Source organism: Dipodomys spectabilis, unplaced genomic scaffold, assembly GCF_019054845.1.
Source record: "Dipodomys spectabilis isolate Male_0828 unplaced genomic scaffold, ASM1905484v1 ptg000314l, whole genome shotgun sequence".
NCBI lineage: Eukaryota > Metazoa > Chordata > Mammalia > Rodentia > Heteromyidae > Dipodomys > Dipodomys spectabilis.
The window spans coordinates 662,769-679,548 of NW_024870991.1; the positions used below are offsets into that span (position 1 = coordinate 662,769).

At 34.3% G+C, this 16,780-nt stretch overlaps 1 non-coding gene across 1 annotated transcript; it reads right to left on the minus strand.

Moving 5' to 3' along the window:
* Positions 1 to 11,133: 11,133 nt before the first annotated feature.
* On the minus strand, positions 11,134 to 11,239 carry LOC122127860. The gene has a single exon (XR_006151310.1). It is a non-coding gene; the product is annotated as a U6 spliceosomal RNA (small nuclear RNA).
* Positions 11,240 to 16,780: the final 5,541 nt, after the last annotated feature.

Below are 16,780 nucleotides of genomic sequence, written 5' to 3' on the forward strand. Positions count from 1 at the left end.
AAGTTCATTTTCACTACAATGTGCTGTGAGTATTATTGTTGCAATAGGTCATCCTGTGTTGAACCTAAATTTGCTATTTCTCTAACCCTAATTCTAATTCTGTCTGGTATCCTAACCCTAACCATAATAATAATGATAATTCAATTCAGAAGTTAAAAAATACTCGTTTTTGTTCATCCTGATAATCCTCTGTACATCTTTAATTAAGTTACAGTTTACCTTAAATCCTCCAAATGAGTTTATATGTGCATATATAAAGATATAATTTTATGTAAAAAACAAGATTTTACGAGGAAGGAGTAACAAAAAGGAAATAGAGGGAGTATATTAGTGAAACTGCCACTTCTGAAAATTAATAACCCCTAAAAATAACAAATTAGAAGACAGGGAAATCAAAAACAAAGTAGAACGTCTCCACAGCAAATTGATGACATAGAAGATAATCTCAGGGTCAAAGACAGAATAGATATAATAGGAAAGAGGAAATAATCATTTAGAACAAATCCAAGAAATAAGAAATGATCTTGCCAGAACTTCAAGACTCAGTTAGAAGATCATATTTCGGGGAGATATGTATCAAGAAGGAGAAGAGCAAGAAACTAAATGGATGGGAAGCATATTGCAGAATTCTAGCAGAGAACATGCCAAACATGAGATAGGCTCATTCAGAGAAGAGAAGCCTGTAGAAACCAAACAGAATTCTAGAACTGAACAATCCACCATGACATCATAATCCATTAGAGGATTATTAAAAATCGAGGAAAGGATTCTTAAAGATGCCATAGAGAAAAGAATGATTATTTGTAAAGGATATACAGTCAGAATAAATACAGATTTTTTAGCTGATATGGTAAAAAGGAAAGCCTGGCATTATATATGACAAACATTAAAGATAAACAACTAGCATCATGAATACAGTCCCAAGCCAAACTCTCCTTTACATTTAAAGGATATATAAACATATTTCATGACAAAGAAAACTTGAAACAACGTATTTCCATCAAATTATCAGGATAAAATATAATCAAATATATCCTACATAGAGGAGATCAAGAAGAAGAGGAACTGGTTATATAAAATGCTCCGTACCAGAGAACAAGGTAAATATGTTAAGAGTAGATGAGGCACAGCTCCTAACAACAGGTGTATAACATAACAGAACTTATCAGATATTTCTGTCTGAACTCTCAATATCAATGGACTTAAATTTCCAAATAGAAGACATAGATTAGATAGTAGTATCAAAAACCAAGATGCGTCCATCTAGTATCTATGAGAGACACATTATCAAACACATTCTAAGAAGCTAGAATTAGACTCCTCCTCAAATCACATAGGGACTCACCACAGAAAGAGAACTATGAACCAAACTCTTTGATAAGCATTAATGCAGAACTTCTTAATAAAATTCTCACTAATCAATTTCAGCAACTAACAAAAAATCATATGGTATGATCAAATAGGATTCATCTTGGATACGATTTGATTCAATATTCTTGTCAATAAACATAATACAAACCATCAGCAGAACCTGGACAAGAAACACATGATAGTCAATAGAGATGTAGAAATAGCTTTTAACAAGCTCTAATACCCCATTATGATTGAAAGGTCTAAGAACCTAGGAATGCATGGAACATTCCTCAATATTAAACTGATTATGTATATGACAGAGATAATTAGCATTTACCTAAGGGTGGAAGCATGAAGACATTAACATGAGGAATGAGAAAAGGATGTCCACTCTCTACTACTCTTCAATATTGTAGTGGACTTTCTTGCAAGAGCAATAGACAAGAGAAAAACATAAAGCAGATCAAAATAGGGTAGAAGTAAAACTATCCCTTTTTACAGATGAAATGACCCTATATTTACAGGACCCTGTAGATTCCTCCCTAAAGTTAGTAAAGGTGATGCTAACCTTCAGCACTGTCGCAGGATATAAAAACTACAAGAATCAGTAGTTTTTCTGTTACCAAAAATGGGAAGATCCACGCTGAAATCCAAAAACAACCTCATATGTACTAGCCTCAAAATCAAATCAAATCTAAACAAAACAAAACAACAACAACAAAACTAGGAATTATTCTTGAACTAAAATTGTGAAGGACCTGTATGTGAAAACTTAAAAAATATAAAAAGGGAAATTGAAGGAGATTCAAGGAAATAGAAAGTCGTTCAGTATTTCTGGTTGGAAGAATTAACATTTTGAAAACTGCAATACTTCCCCTAAACAATTGGCAATGCAATACTCATCAAAATCCCAACAATATTCTTCACTGTAGAAGAGAAAGCAATGCAACTATAATATGGAATTACAAAATTACAGATGAAACAGCATGCTTAGAAATGAATTCATTGGCCTATAGTCATCTTACACACACACACACACACACACACACACACACACACACACACACACACACACATTCACAAAATGGAATTATATTCACCCATCAGAAAGATTACTTTTCACCAGTGGTAAGAAAAATGAAAGGTTTGGGAAAATTATATTAAGACAAAAGAGAAAGGAATGCAGAATCAGAGCAATATAGGTTTCATGGATTCATTCGTTTGTTGTAGCTAGAAGATGCATACAAATCTATAAGTAAACAAGACAGATTCTACCTTGTCCGTTAGAATGGCCATTACTAAGAGAACTAACAATAGCAAATGCTGGCATGCATGTAGCCAATTGGGAACTCCATTAGCAAATGCTGGCATGCATGTAGCCAATTGGGAACTCCATTACACTGTTGGTGGGAAATTAAACATGTTCAACCACTGTGGAATGCAGTACGGAGTTTACTGAAAAGAGTAAATATAGATCTCCCTTAAGACCCAGTAATTCCCCTCATAGGCAGTAATCCAATAAATAACAAACAAGCTCACATGAAAGCTACCAGCATAACCATGTACAGGGCTCAGGCCCAGAGTTCAAGGACTGGAAAAAAGTTACCACTCCTGGTATTTGTTTCCGCAAATATGAACCGTTTTATATAAGATACCAAATCAATCTATTTGCAGTAGCTAGATTAGGACTTAAATGTAATGGGTGATAAATGGCTCCTTTGTTGAATCTTAGGAAGAGATGAAGGTAGTCCATAAAGGGGAGATTTTTGGTTGTTGTTGTTTGAGGGGCTTGAAGTCTGGGCTTGGGCACTGTCCCTGAACTCTTCAACTCAAGCTGAGTGCTCTACCACCTTGAGCGACAGTGCCACTTCTGGTTTTCTGGTGGTTAAATGGAAATAAGAGTCTCAGGGTCTTTCTTGCCCACGCTGGCTTTGAACCGTAGTCCTCAGATCTCAGTTTCCTAAGTAGCTAGGATTACAGCTGTGAGCAACTGCACCAGGTAAAAATGGGGGCTTTTTAGAAAAGAAAATCCACCTCTTCACCAGTGTCTAAACCTCAGATATTACTATTAGAACACTTCATCTTCACCTCATTTCATCAGACATTTGTAAATTTTCTCTTTTCCTTCATGTGGGAATACTGCAGTCAATTATCAACTCATCTGGGGGACTGGATCAATTGTATGATAATTGCTAGCAGCTAATTTAAGAACTTTTACTTCAAAAGAAATGAAACCCTCATTTGGAATAATTGTTTTCTCTTTTTATTACAAATCTGTGCTTGATTACTTCCTAATGTGATATTGGACTTCCTAATAGAGTGATGAAATTTTCTTTCTTTTCAACCTCTCCCACATGTGGTCAAATATTTAAGAATTCAAAGATTTGCACTGATAATTGATTAAGCTGACTTCTAAGAAAATGTGCATTTCTGGAATTTGGTCTTCTGTCTTGTTCTTACATACACAAGCTTTCTATGATTTATTTGTTCTACAAGGAATTATACTTTCCAATCTTTGTGTGACCAATTTTAGTCTCTCTGATCAGTCTTTCTGATCCTCTCTTTGGAGTCTCATTTGAGTCTACCTCATAAAAAATATATTAGTTATCAGCTAAATGACTCTCAGCTTCTGTTTTTTGCCTGATTTCATCTAGGCTGTGATAGCAACCCTGCCTGGCTGTGCTTAATGGAGTGTGTGTGTGTGTGTGTGTGTGTGTGTGTGTGTGTGTGTGTGTGTGTGTGTGTGTGTGTGTGTGTGTGAGTGTTGTTTTAGATGTCAAGGATTACTATTCAAGACAGTAGTTTCTCTGGGCCCCGTGTTCCCCTTGCCTAGAGTCAATGGGTTTTTCTCCTAAAGATACAAAGAACAACTGACTAAATTCCTGTTAATTCTCTCAAAATGAGGCAATCAGGCATCCTTGCAAAGCCATCAATAATGCTTTTTAACCACTTACAGAAGTCGTCTATCAAAATGGCTTTTCAAGGTTGACTGTGAAAAATGTTCATTTCCAAGTAGGCACCATAAAGTAGATCACATTCCTGGGATCAGACTTTTGGAAGGAAGCGTCCCCTTCCTTCCTTCTCTTATGATAGATCAAACCATAATATTCTTCAGTTGTGGCCAGCCTGGAGCACATATTCCCAAGAATATTCTGTAGTGTAAAACAGGACCAACTTTCAAAATAACGGTGTAAATACTTGTCTACTACAGACTGATTTATCTTGCTTTTATCTGTTGTTATTTTCATTACTTCAAACAGATGGATAATTTATGTAGGGATTAGACAAAGGATTAATGGAATAAACATTCAGTTTACTTTCATAGATCCAATATAATACACTTAACCCGTAATGGACAAATAAATCCAACTCTAGAAACAATGTCATGAATATAAAATAAGCCTTAACACGTATATTCTGGCACACATACACCATCATCTACTCAAAAATTCAGTCTCTCTGTAAATATTTAATTGGTATGAAATAATAAAAATTTAATCAATGAATTTGACTTTTAAGTATTATCTGAAATAGTCCTCATGTATATAATTGTAAATAATTTTATAGATGTCACCTAGACAAGAATTTAACATGCATGTAAAAATCAAATTTCCTCAATTTAAGCTATATGAGAGGGGTCATACCCTCGTGTACTATGTGGTGTGAATTTTACCACAGTGATGAACCCTTCCAACTAATACCAAGAGTCATGTGCAATAATTTATTATTTGATGTTAAGATGAGTGCTAAGTGTAGAATACACTTTGAATTATTACATTAACTCACAGAAATGAAGCAATAATGATATGTTATTTGTTTAAATTCTAATGCTTCTCAATTTTACAATTCATTAAATATATTATTAAAACTATTTTCACTTTCTTCTTTTCTATAGCTGCTGAAATGAAAATTATATATTAAACATTCAATATTAAGAAATCAATAATAAGTAAACTATTATTAAAATGACGTACTATTAAACTGTGATTTGAATTATACTTCTAACAAATTGTGATGTAAGCAAGTCAATAGAATTAAGGGTGATCATTTTTAAACTTAGCAGCTTGTTATTTTTTTTTTATTTTTGGGTCCGATCGTGGGGCCTGAACTCTGGGCCTGGGTGCTGTGCCTCATCATTTCAGCTCAAGGCTAGTGCTCTACCACTTGAGACACAGTACTACTTCTGGCTTTTTTCTTTTTGCTTATGTGGTGTTGAGGAATCGAACCCAGGGCCTCAGGCATGCAAGGCAAGCACTCTACCACTGAGCCACCTTCCCAGCCCAGCAGCTTGTTATTTGTTTCCTAATTGTGTCATTTGTTATTCTTGGTCCAAGTCATCGCTTCATCTTAATTGTTTAGTTTTCTATTTTATCTCTATTGGTATGCTGATTGTGCATTTTGTTTTCCCTTTTTAATGATTGACATGAAGCTGAAAATCTGTATGCTAGTTTATTACTTGCTATGTTAATGTAAAATTACTGCTTTCCACAGCTGTTCTGCTCTATGATACTACAGTATTTCCCCCACTCCCATCTCCTGTATTGCTGCTCTCATATATTTTATTTTATTTTTATTTAAATTTTATTGTCAAGGTAATATACAGATAGGATATAGTTACATAAGTAAGGTAATTAATTTATTTCTTTTCTAAATTACCCTTATTTTTCTCCCTCTTCACTCCCAATGCCCTCCCCAAGTTTACTTACAAAATATTTTCTTTTGAGTACTACTGTTGCATAGGTTCCCCCTTTGTCCTTTGTCTCACCATTTAGTTTTTTTTTTCCTTTCACTTCCCTAGTTCAGATCAACATATTGAAAATACCCAGGGTATCAAAATCCAATACAGTGACTACAGGGGATTAATCATAGGTGGGGAAAACACAAAAGGATAAAAAGAAATCACATAGTACATTAAGAACCACAATAACAAAGAACATGTCTTGGAGTTCATTTAACTTGGAATCACCTTATACGATCATATGTACATAGCTATTGAGCTATTCTGCTCATCTAATAAGATTATCCTTGATGTACACAATAACGCTCCCCTATTACCCAGTAATCCCACTTCTAGGCATATAACCAGGTGATCACAAACAAGGCCACAGTAAAGATACTACTATGTATCACAGTAATACTTACCAAAAATGACACACACACACATACACACGTACACACTTACAGATAAACAAACGTGGAAAAATATGCTTGCATCACAAAGAATGTGACCACCTCATTTGTAAGGAAATGGAAAATCTTTGAAAAAATCATATTAAGTGAAGTAAGCCAGACTTAAAGAAACATAGGTCCCATGGTTCCCCTTATTTGTATTAATTAGTTTACATCAAGGATAATCTCATGTATTTTAATTTGACATTTTGTTCTATGTTGAGTGTGCAACATTATTGCTATATTGTTTGTTATTATTTCTGAAAATAGGCAGGTATACTTAAAGAATTACATTCATCTCATCCATTATTGAAGGAAGAACAACTAAAAGAGTAACCACTACTAGGAAGAACAACTCCTCCTTACTTAGCTTCATTCCTATGTAAGGCCAATGTTGTCCCCTGTATCCTCATGTTGTACACTACAACTCTATACCTGGTCATAATGTATATCTAGTATCTTATGCATTTTGAACTAAATGCCCCAGAAATTGCACTTTGCTTTACTTTTTAAAAAAAAATTCTGTCTTAATGTTTGAGGATTGTGTGTGTGTGTGTGTGTGTGTGTGTGTGTGTGTTTACAAAGATCAGAACATAACATTTTTCTTCATTTCGAGTCCATCTTTCAGGTCATCGTAAGTTGTGGCTAATGGGAGAAGTCTCTTGTTTTTTTAAGGATGAAACAGAAAAAGATATTTGTGCATGTACCAGAGTTGCTTTATTAGTGTAGTTGAACACTGAACTTCGATTTATATCTTGGCTGTTGTTGTGAATAATGTGAATAACAATGAACTACAGATATATTACGAGTTACCCGGAGAGAAATAATCACATGATTGGTGGGTCAGATGGTATTTCAACTATGATTTCTTTAAAAACTTCATACTACTTTCTACAAGGAGAATACTAACCTGTATTTTGACCAAGAGTGTAGAAAATTTCCTTTTCCTCACACTCTCACCAACATTATTACCTTTTATTTAAAAGGTAATAAAGGGCAAATTTTTACTATCTTCAGTACCCCAGACTGGCTTAAGACTGAAATCCAACCTCCTAAATGCTTGGAATTACGAACCTTTACCACCACACCTGGTTCCTTTGATTTTTTTTGATAAGAGTTATAATAGTTATAAAGTAGTATCATAGTAATTTTGAATTACATTTCTCTAATGACTTCTGCTCACAATGCATTAAGCCAGCACAGAAGTTATATTAAACACAACTGTGTAAACCCACTGGTGATATAGAGGGGTTTATGGAAAACATGTCTATTCAAACTTTTGTCCATTTTTAATCAAGTATCTTGTTAATCTCATTTTTAATCTCTCTATACAAAAATAATTAATTCAAGGTAGTAAAAAGGAAAAAATTAAGCAACTCCTAACATTTTCAATAACTTGATATTGCTTAAATCATTTTCTGTTTATGCTTGAAACTATATAACAATTTAGTTAGGCCTTTTACATAGCTATATGTATTTCTTTTATTTTACATTGATTGCTCTTTCCAAAGCCTGCCTGTCTAATTTTGGTTTCTTTCGGTTTTAAGTAGTTCAGATTTCAAACTGAAGAATAAATGAAAGTAAGCAAACAAAAATACAGTTCCTCTCATCTGATAATGCCTCTACAAGAATGAGAAAAGAGTTCATCATCCTAAGGACCCTTAATTCTTAAGATAATATTTGCTATAATGCTAATGTTATTACCATTTTAGTGTTTGGAAAAATTGTAATTAAAGGCACTAAGAGCATGGCCCAAGACACACAGTGAGGAAGGAAATGAGTCAAATTTCCAAAAGTCTTTCAGCAATACACAAAAGGTAAATAAATTCTCTCCATTCTCTGGTACTCTCAATTCAATATTCATATTGTCCAAGAAATAATAGCATAGCAATTATTTTCCATGGTGATTGTTTTCTGTTACATTTTGTCTTCAACACAGACTGTGTTTGTGACATTGGGTTATTATGCACAGAGCTAAGCTTATAAATTATGGTCCAAAGAGAGGCAAATTTCTTCTGTTCCATAGTTCCAGTATCGGTTTAACAAAGTACTAAATCTTTTAAATCACATCACTTACTGTATTTTAAGAATTCAAGAATGAAAAAATTCACATATAATCACTCCAAAATGCTTTAAAACTAGGAGATGATAAAACAGGCCTCTGTGAAATAAATTTTCTTCTACTTTTAAAATTATTCTGAAAGCCTTGTGCTGGTTTGTCACACCTGTAATCCTAACTACTCGAGATACCTACTCAAGAGGCTAACATCTGTGGATAACATTTGGAAGCCAATCAGGGCAAAATAAATTCATGAGATTATTTTCAAAAATTTTAATGAACTAGCAAAGTGCCAGGAATGGAAATGTAGCTTATATAGTAGCTCACCAATCTAGAGAGCAAGACTTAGCGAGATCTTGAGGCCCTGATTTCAAACTCTGAGCATGCTAACATGCAGGAATTCACACACACTCACTTTTTCAAAATATCTTCATATCAGTGTTTTGCATTAATTTCTTTGTTAATGATAATATATGGGTAAAATAGGCAAAATAAACTCTTCCATCTCAAAACATTTTTATACTTTTTTTGTAAAAATACTGTACAAAGGGGTTACAGTAACATGAGCAAAGTAATAAGTACATTTCCTGTCAAGCTTTGTTACCTCCTCCTTTGTTTTTCCCCCACCATTCCTTCCCTTCCACCTCCACAAGTATACTCCTCACACCCGCAAGCCCCACCCAATGTCCCCAGCCTAAATTGTAAAGTTCGTTTTTCAAAATAATGTCTTGTGCATCTATTGTTATACAATGGGTCAAACTGTATTCCCATTTAAGCATGTTGTTTTGTCCCTTTCTTTCCCCAAATTAGAGAAGTGTATATACAAGATGCAGGTGCACCAACATCAAATAAAGTGAAAACGAGGGTTATACTGTTGGGGAGGAACGTATAAAAAACAAAAAAAATCACGTTGTACATTATAAATATGTGAGAAACAACAGCAAGAAAGAAAAAAATTGTGTCTCTATCTTGGGGGTCACTTAGCTTAACATCAACTTATTTAGTCATACACACAAAGCTTTTCAACATTTCTGCTTATCCCAGACATATACTAGTTATTGCAAATAAGGGATACCATGGGACCTATGTTTCTTTGGACTTGGCTTACATCAGTTAATATAATTTTTTCCAAGACTTTCCATTTCCTAACAAATTGGGCGATGTCATTCTTTCTGATGGAGGCATAGAATTAATATATAGACATATATATGTATATATATATATGTATAGAATATATGTGAGTGTGTGTTTGTACACACATATACACACAGAACATTTTCCTTTTTTGTTTTTTAGAACAACTTAGTTTTCCACCTACATCATTTTTTCAAATGTTTTTATTGTGATTACATGGTTACATAAGTTCCCAAATTTCACAATATTGTGGGATAGTGATGCTTAGTTAAAGTCACAAACACATTCTAACTTTGATGGAGCAAATTGTCTATCATAGTCTACAACATTTATGAGTTCTATGAGCTTTGCAATAGAGTTATTTCATATACATATACTTCTTTTGCTTTGAAATATGTATATTTTTTGTTTTGTATAGCGTCAGCTATTCCCTCTTTCCCACTTGTTCCCTCCCTCCCTTCAGTGACATGGAGTTGCTTAGTTTATTTTGGTCAATGTCCAGTGCAGCTGATGGATCCCACTATTGTATGTTTTTCCCTGATTCTCTCTAGTCTTGTGTTGTCCTCTGGTTTCCCTTCAGTGTGCACATATGATCAGCAAAATGGGATTATTTAGTAGTGATTCGACCAGATGAGTGGAAGTTCTTGGTTTCTTAAGTGTTGTTAATTTTTTCATATCACCTTACATTTTGGATTTAACATCCACTTATCATGGAGACCATATGCCGTTCGTCTCTTTGCTTTTGGCTTACCTCGCTCAACATGATTTCCTGTAGCTTGATTGATTTCCTTAATAATGCCATTATTTTGTCTTTTCTAATGGATGGAAAATATTCCATTGTGTATAGTTACCACACTTTTTGGATCTACTCATCTCTGGTGGTACATATGGTTTTTTTTCATATCCTGGCTATTGTGAACAGTGCTGCAATAAGCATGGAGGTGCATGTGTCCTTGAATATTAGTACCTGTTGTTCAGAATAGATGCCTAGAAGTGGTATGAATGGGCCATAAGGAACGTCAATATTTAGCTTTCTGAGGACTCACCAGACTGATTTCCAAAGTGGTTGTGTAAGTGTACATTCTCAGACACACACACACACACACACACACACACACACACAGAATGTTTTCTTGATCATTCTTCTACTGAGGGGCATCGGAGTTGGTTTCATATCTTAGCTATGGCAAATAATGCTACAATAAACATTGTTGTGGTGGTAGTTTTAGTATGGACTTGTTTCTGATCATTTAGGGGAATGCCCAAAAGTGGGATTGCTGTGTAATATGGGAGCTCTATGTGGAGTCTTTTGAGGAACCTGCAAACTGCTTTCCAAAGTGGATGAACAAGTTTACACTCCCACCAAGAATGCAGTAGGCTTCCCTTCTGGCCACATCCCTTCCAGCATCTGTTGTTGTAAAAGTATGGAACGATTCACTAATTTGCGTGTCATCCTTTTGCAGGGACCATATTAATCTTCTCTGTATGTTCCAATTTTAGTGTATGTGCAGCCAAATTGAGCACAGAACATTATTGTATATATAAAGTGTAATTGATTTTCTTAAACTAGACAATTCAACAAAAAGTAAGTTCAAAAGAATTGTGAAATTTTGAACCATTTATTCCTTACATAAGCACACATTTAAGAGTAAAGTCAAGATTGACATGGCAAAAACAAAATAATTCCAGGTAGTTGTTGTTCATGAGATGTGTAGAAGAGGAATTCAATTATTCTACACAAGGCACCTGTCATAGTGATCATTGCAGCAAATGTTAAGGTTTGTTAAAAGTTTTAATGATTTAAATATGTTTATTTTTGGGATTTGCTTATATATGATAAAATTAAGACAGTTTAGCAGGTCATAAAATTTTTTGATAAAGTATATAATATTTCTAGTAGCATGTACTAGTAAGTATGTACATTTCAGAGTTTATAGAAACTTTACTAATGAGAAGTTGCAAAGACTGTTTAAAGAAGCAGAGTGAAGAGTTAAGATTTAAAGTACACAGTTTCTGTTAAATCTTTAGGGCTCCCTTACGTTGTATGTTAATGATGAACAAATAATTATATAAGCCACATATAAATGATGAGATGAACTATAAATAGTAATCTTAGTGGGTAAATTTAAAGGCTACTCATAGCTTTATCCAGTTTTACATGTACAGGAATATGAGAAAATAGTAAAATCTACTATGTACACTTCAAATATTGAAAACCCTGGTAATTATTTTGTTTTTTATTTTAGTAATCATTAATATTTAATTATTTTTTTCTTCATAGCATTTTTTCCTTGTAATATAATAAAACATTTTGTGAGTCGTCACTAAGAGGTACTTTGAAAATATTATTGGGATGGCCACACCATTTTTCATAGGTGCATGTGAATTTACAAAGAGCAAAACTAAAAACAAAATATTGATTAAAATTTTTATCAAGTAGAGTCTGAATCAGTAGTGTTGATAAATGTCCACACCTAAAATCTTAATCCTAGGCTGAAGTAGTGGTATTACAGAATTGAGGCCACAAAATTGAGAAACTGTGTTTTGTTTGTTTTTGTTTTTTTTGCTTTGTTTTTGTTGGTTGTGGGGCTTGAACTCTGGATCTTGGGTACTGTCCCTCAGTTCTTCAGCTCACGGCTAGTGTTACCACTTGAGCCACAGCACCACTTTCATTTTTTCTGCTTATGTCATGCTAAGGAATGAAATTCAGGACCTCATTCATGCAAGTCAAGCACTCTACCACTGAGCCACCTTCCCAGCACCTGAGAAACTGTGATTTAAAAAATCATGTGAACAATATTTGCTTTCTCCTTTGGGTTATATAATGAAATATGTAAACATATTTTTATATTTTTGTGAATTGTCATACTTCTAAATTTATACTAACTGCAGCCAATTTATCCTTTTCAAAGTCAAGAAATATTTCTGAGAGTTTGCTTCTGTGAAGACTGTTTTTGCATTTATAATTTCTTCTGAGTCATTTTTATTTTTTATCAAAATTACTTTATATTTTATGTTGATGAGTTATCATACATCAACTACCTTCAAATGTACATGTAGAGTCTCAATATAGCAGTATGAGTATTCTCATACAACTCGTTTATCTGTTACGCACTTTAAGTATTATGATATTTTTCCCTCTCTTGCACTCTCTCATTTCTGCTCTTTCTCTTTCATGCTCTATGTCTGCTACTTAGATTTTCTGCTGGTCTACTATTATCCATCAGGATCCACTGGTTTTGTGGGGATAGGGACCATCCCTTACCCTTGCATTCTTTAAGAATTATAACAGTGACGTGAAATTATTCTTTGCCACTCTAAATGGCAAAACAACAGATCTAGGAATTCCTTTTCACTTTAAGTACTATTATAAATTTTATCTCATATGAACCATTGAGACTGATAAGATACTTTTAGCTTGGGACCTAAAAGTTCTTTTTCTTTACAAGCAACCTTTTACTTTTATTATCAGTAAGTAACAAAAACAAAGCTATCCTATGGAAAGTAGGCTGAAGTTGTTCACAGGGATGAAAAACAAGGTAATGGGGGAAGTAAGTACAAAGGATATCCCTCATATAGCACAGATCCTTAAGAGTAGTTTATGATGTACACTTTGTGATAAGCACAATGTGCTGGGAACTGTAGATTAAATCACTGAACACCTGATATATATTTATATGCACATATATTTATATATGTATATTTATTTACATATGCATATATGCATATATAGGCCCATATATGTACACATGAATGTTACTATACACACAAATACATACATATGTACACACATGTACACATGCACAAATGGAGAAAGACACATAGATATAGCCAACAAAAGTTTCACTAGTTGTTGAATATGCCTTTGACAGAATGTTTGGTAACAAATGTGTTGAAGATATATTTGTCTCTAAGAGTTCTTTTACCACTCCTCTTATCTCTTACAACTGGTCGGTTTAGAGAGATTCGACTTGAAAAAATGCAGTACAAGTGATAGCAAGTCACTCGGAAATCTAAATAAGTATAGGTCATATGGTGTCTCCCTGCTCCCCATGGAATGCTTGCTCTTGTAGACACTCTCAACAGCCAAAGTAGTAGGATTATTAAGAATAAAGTTATAAGGCTTTAAATGGCATCCTTCCTTGGGCTCTTTTCCAACAGCCAGCATCAATTCCTAAGCAGATGAGTGACTCCCGAGAAGACGGGCGCACAGGTCAAAATTTAACTAACCCATATGAAAAGTCTAAAGTGAGAAATGCTGACTGAGGTCGTGCTGATGTCCTAGCCACTAAAATAAGGAAAAAAGAAAGTTTTTTTATGTATTAAAATTTAAGAATAATTTGTAACCTGTCAATAAATGTGTAGAACACAATTATATCAACTGACAAAAGATGATGTGCATTTCATTTATGTGATTTTGGACTTGGAAATTGTTTTTAAGTGTGTCTACACAAGTAGAATCAGCATGAAACAAGCCAACATTTCTTCATTTAAGACACAAGAAAAGGATACAGGTTGTCCCATTGTAACAATGAGATTTGCAAGATACTATTAGAGGGAGGTGGACGGAGGTGTTGTGGATGTGTGAAGGTAAGGAATAGTAGGGGAATACAAAGGAGGTGGTAACAATGCTCAATAAGAAATGTACTCATTACCTTACTTATGCAACTGTAACCCTTCTGTACAGTATCTTTACAATAAAATATATATTAAAAACATACTAGGAAAACTGTACATATAGCAAGTTGTATTTTTCACTCAATATAAGTAAAGTATTAGTATTAGGACCACAGGCATACTAAAATTTTGGATGCTCAAATTCTCTACATAAACACAGTATATTATTTTCATTAGAATCTGCCCTCAACCTAGTGCACTGTAATTTCTGTGAAAATTTTTACTATATTCTATGTTATAGTGGAAAATAAAATATATTCACTATCAACAGATACAAATTTATTTCAGATAATTTTTGTCTGCATTTTGTGGATGGAATTGCGAGAGCTAATTTGAAAAGCACAAATTTAATCACCAAGAGCTATCTTCAAGATGTAACAAAGATATAATACAACATCATTGAATGGTATGGGACTCTAAGGAGAAGTACTTCAATTGAAACATTATCAGAAATTGTAAGCAAGCAAAGACTATATAGAAATGCAGCTGCTAGATTTCTCACGGAGAGACAATTTTCCTTCACCTTTCTGTCAATCTTGGTCATTATCAATCATAATATAACTAATCTAGAATAATCTTGTAATAAGAAAATGTTTATGAGAAGTGGAGGAGAATGGTGGAGGAGAACCTGGAGGCTAAACAATCTCTCTCACAGAAAGCAGTTTTAGTGTTCCAGCGAACAGTACTAGGCTAGAGTATCACACTGTGTGCCATCACAGTACAGAGTTTGGCTAGAGAGGGAAAATCCAGGGAAGGAGACAGATCTGAGCAGTTGCTGTAGCCATGGCTGAGGCAGCTTTGGTGGCGGCCATAGTCACTCTGCCATACATACAACAGAGGGGGTCCAGGACAAAGGCACCAGACACAGTGGGTGAGCAGATTCTACTCAACACCAGCAACAACTGAAAAGGAGCAGATGAGTTAAACCATCTTAACAGGCCCATATCAACCATTGAAATAGAAAAAGCAGTAAGAGACCTCTGTTCTTAGAAAAGCCCAGAACCACATTGATTTACAGCAGAATTCTACAAGGTTTTCAAAGCAGAGCTCATACCAATACTCCTCCAACTCTTCAATGAAACTGAAAGAGAAAGTTCACTACCAAACTAGTTCTATGAAGCCATCATAACCCTCATGCCAAAACCAGGTAGGAACTCATCAAAGAAAGAGAATTACACATCCATTACTTTGATGAACATTGATGCCAAACTTCTCAACAAAATTTTCGCCAAACAATTCAACAATTCATCCAAAAAATTACATACCATGATCAAACAAGATTCAGTTCAGGGAAGCAAAGCTGGTTCAATATACGCAAATCAATTAATTAACACCATTTTATGATGAAGTTTCTGCATAAACTAGGAATCCAGGGAATATTCCTCAATAAAATAAAGGCTGTATATGACAAACCTGCAGCCAGAATTATGCTAAATTGTCAAAAAGTAAAGACATTTCCTCATAACTCAGAAACGAGACAAGGGCGTCCACTCTCTCTACTTCTCTTCAATTTACTTTTAGCATGCCTAGCTACAGCAATAAGAAAAGATGAAAACATAAAAGGGATCCAAACAGTGGAAGATGAAGTAAAACTCTCTCTCTTTGCAGATGACATGATCTTGTATTTAAAGAATCCCATGGACTCCACTCCCAAATTACTCATGCTGATTCAAAACTATGGCAATGTATCAGGGTATAAAATTAACCCTCAAAAATCAATGGCTTTTCTGTACGCCAACAATGAGAAAAGAGTGGCTGAAATCAGAAAAGCAACTCCATTCTTAATAACCCCACAAAAAATAGAATAGCAATGAATTAACTTAACCAAAGAAGTAAAGGATCTCCATGATGAAAACTTTAAAAACCTGAAAAAGGAAATCAAAACAGAACTTAGAAAGTGAAAAAACTCTCTTGATCCTGGATTGGAAGAATTAACATCGTGAAAATGGCAAAACTTCCCAAGGCTATCTACAAATTCAATGAAATACCAATCAATATTTCAATCTCATTCTTCAAGGAAATAGAAGAGGCAATCCAAAAAGTCATATGGAAGGATAAAAGGCAATGAATAGCATAAACAATCCTTAACAGAAAAAACAGTGCTGGAGTAATATCAATACCAAATTTCAAACTCTACTACAAAGCATTAGCAAACAAAACAGCTTGGCACTGGCACAAGAACAGAACTCAGGACCAATGGAATAGAATTGAAAACCCAGAAATGAGCCTACAGACCAATAGGCACCTAATCTTTGATAAAGGAGCTAAAAAATAGAATGGAAGAAAGACAGCCTCTTCAGTAAAATGCTGGCAAAACTGGTTAATCACTCATAGAAAACTAAAGCTAGATGCTTATCTATCATCCTGTACCGAATCAGAAAAAAATGA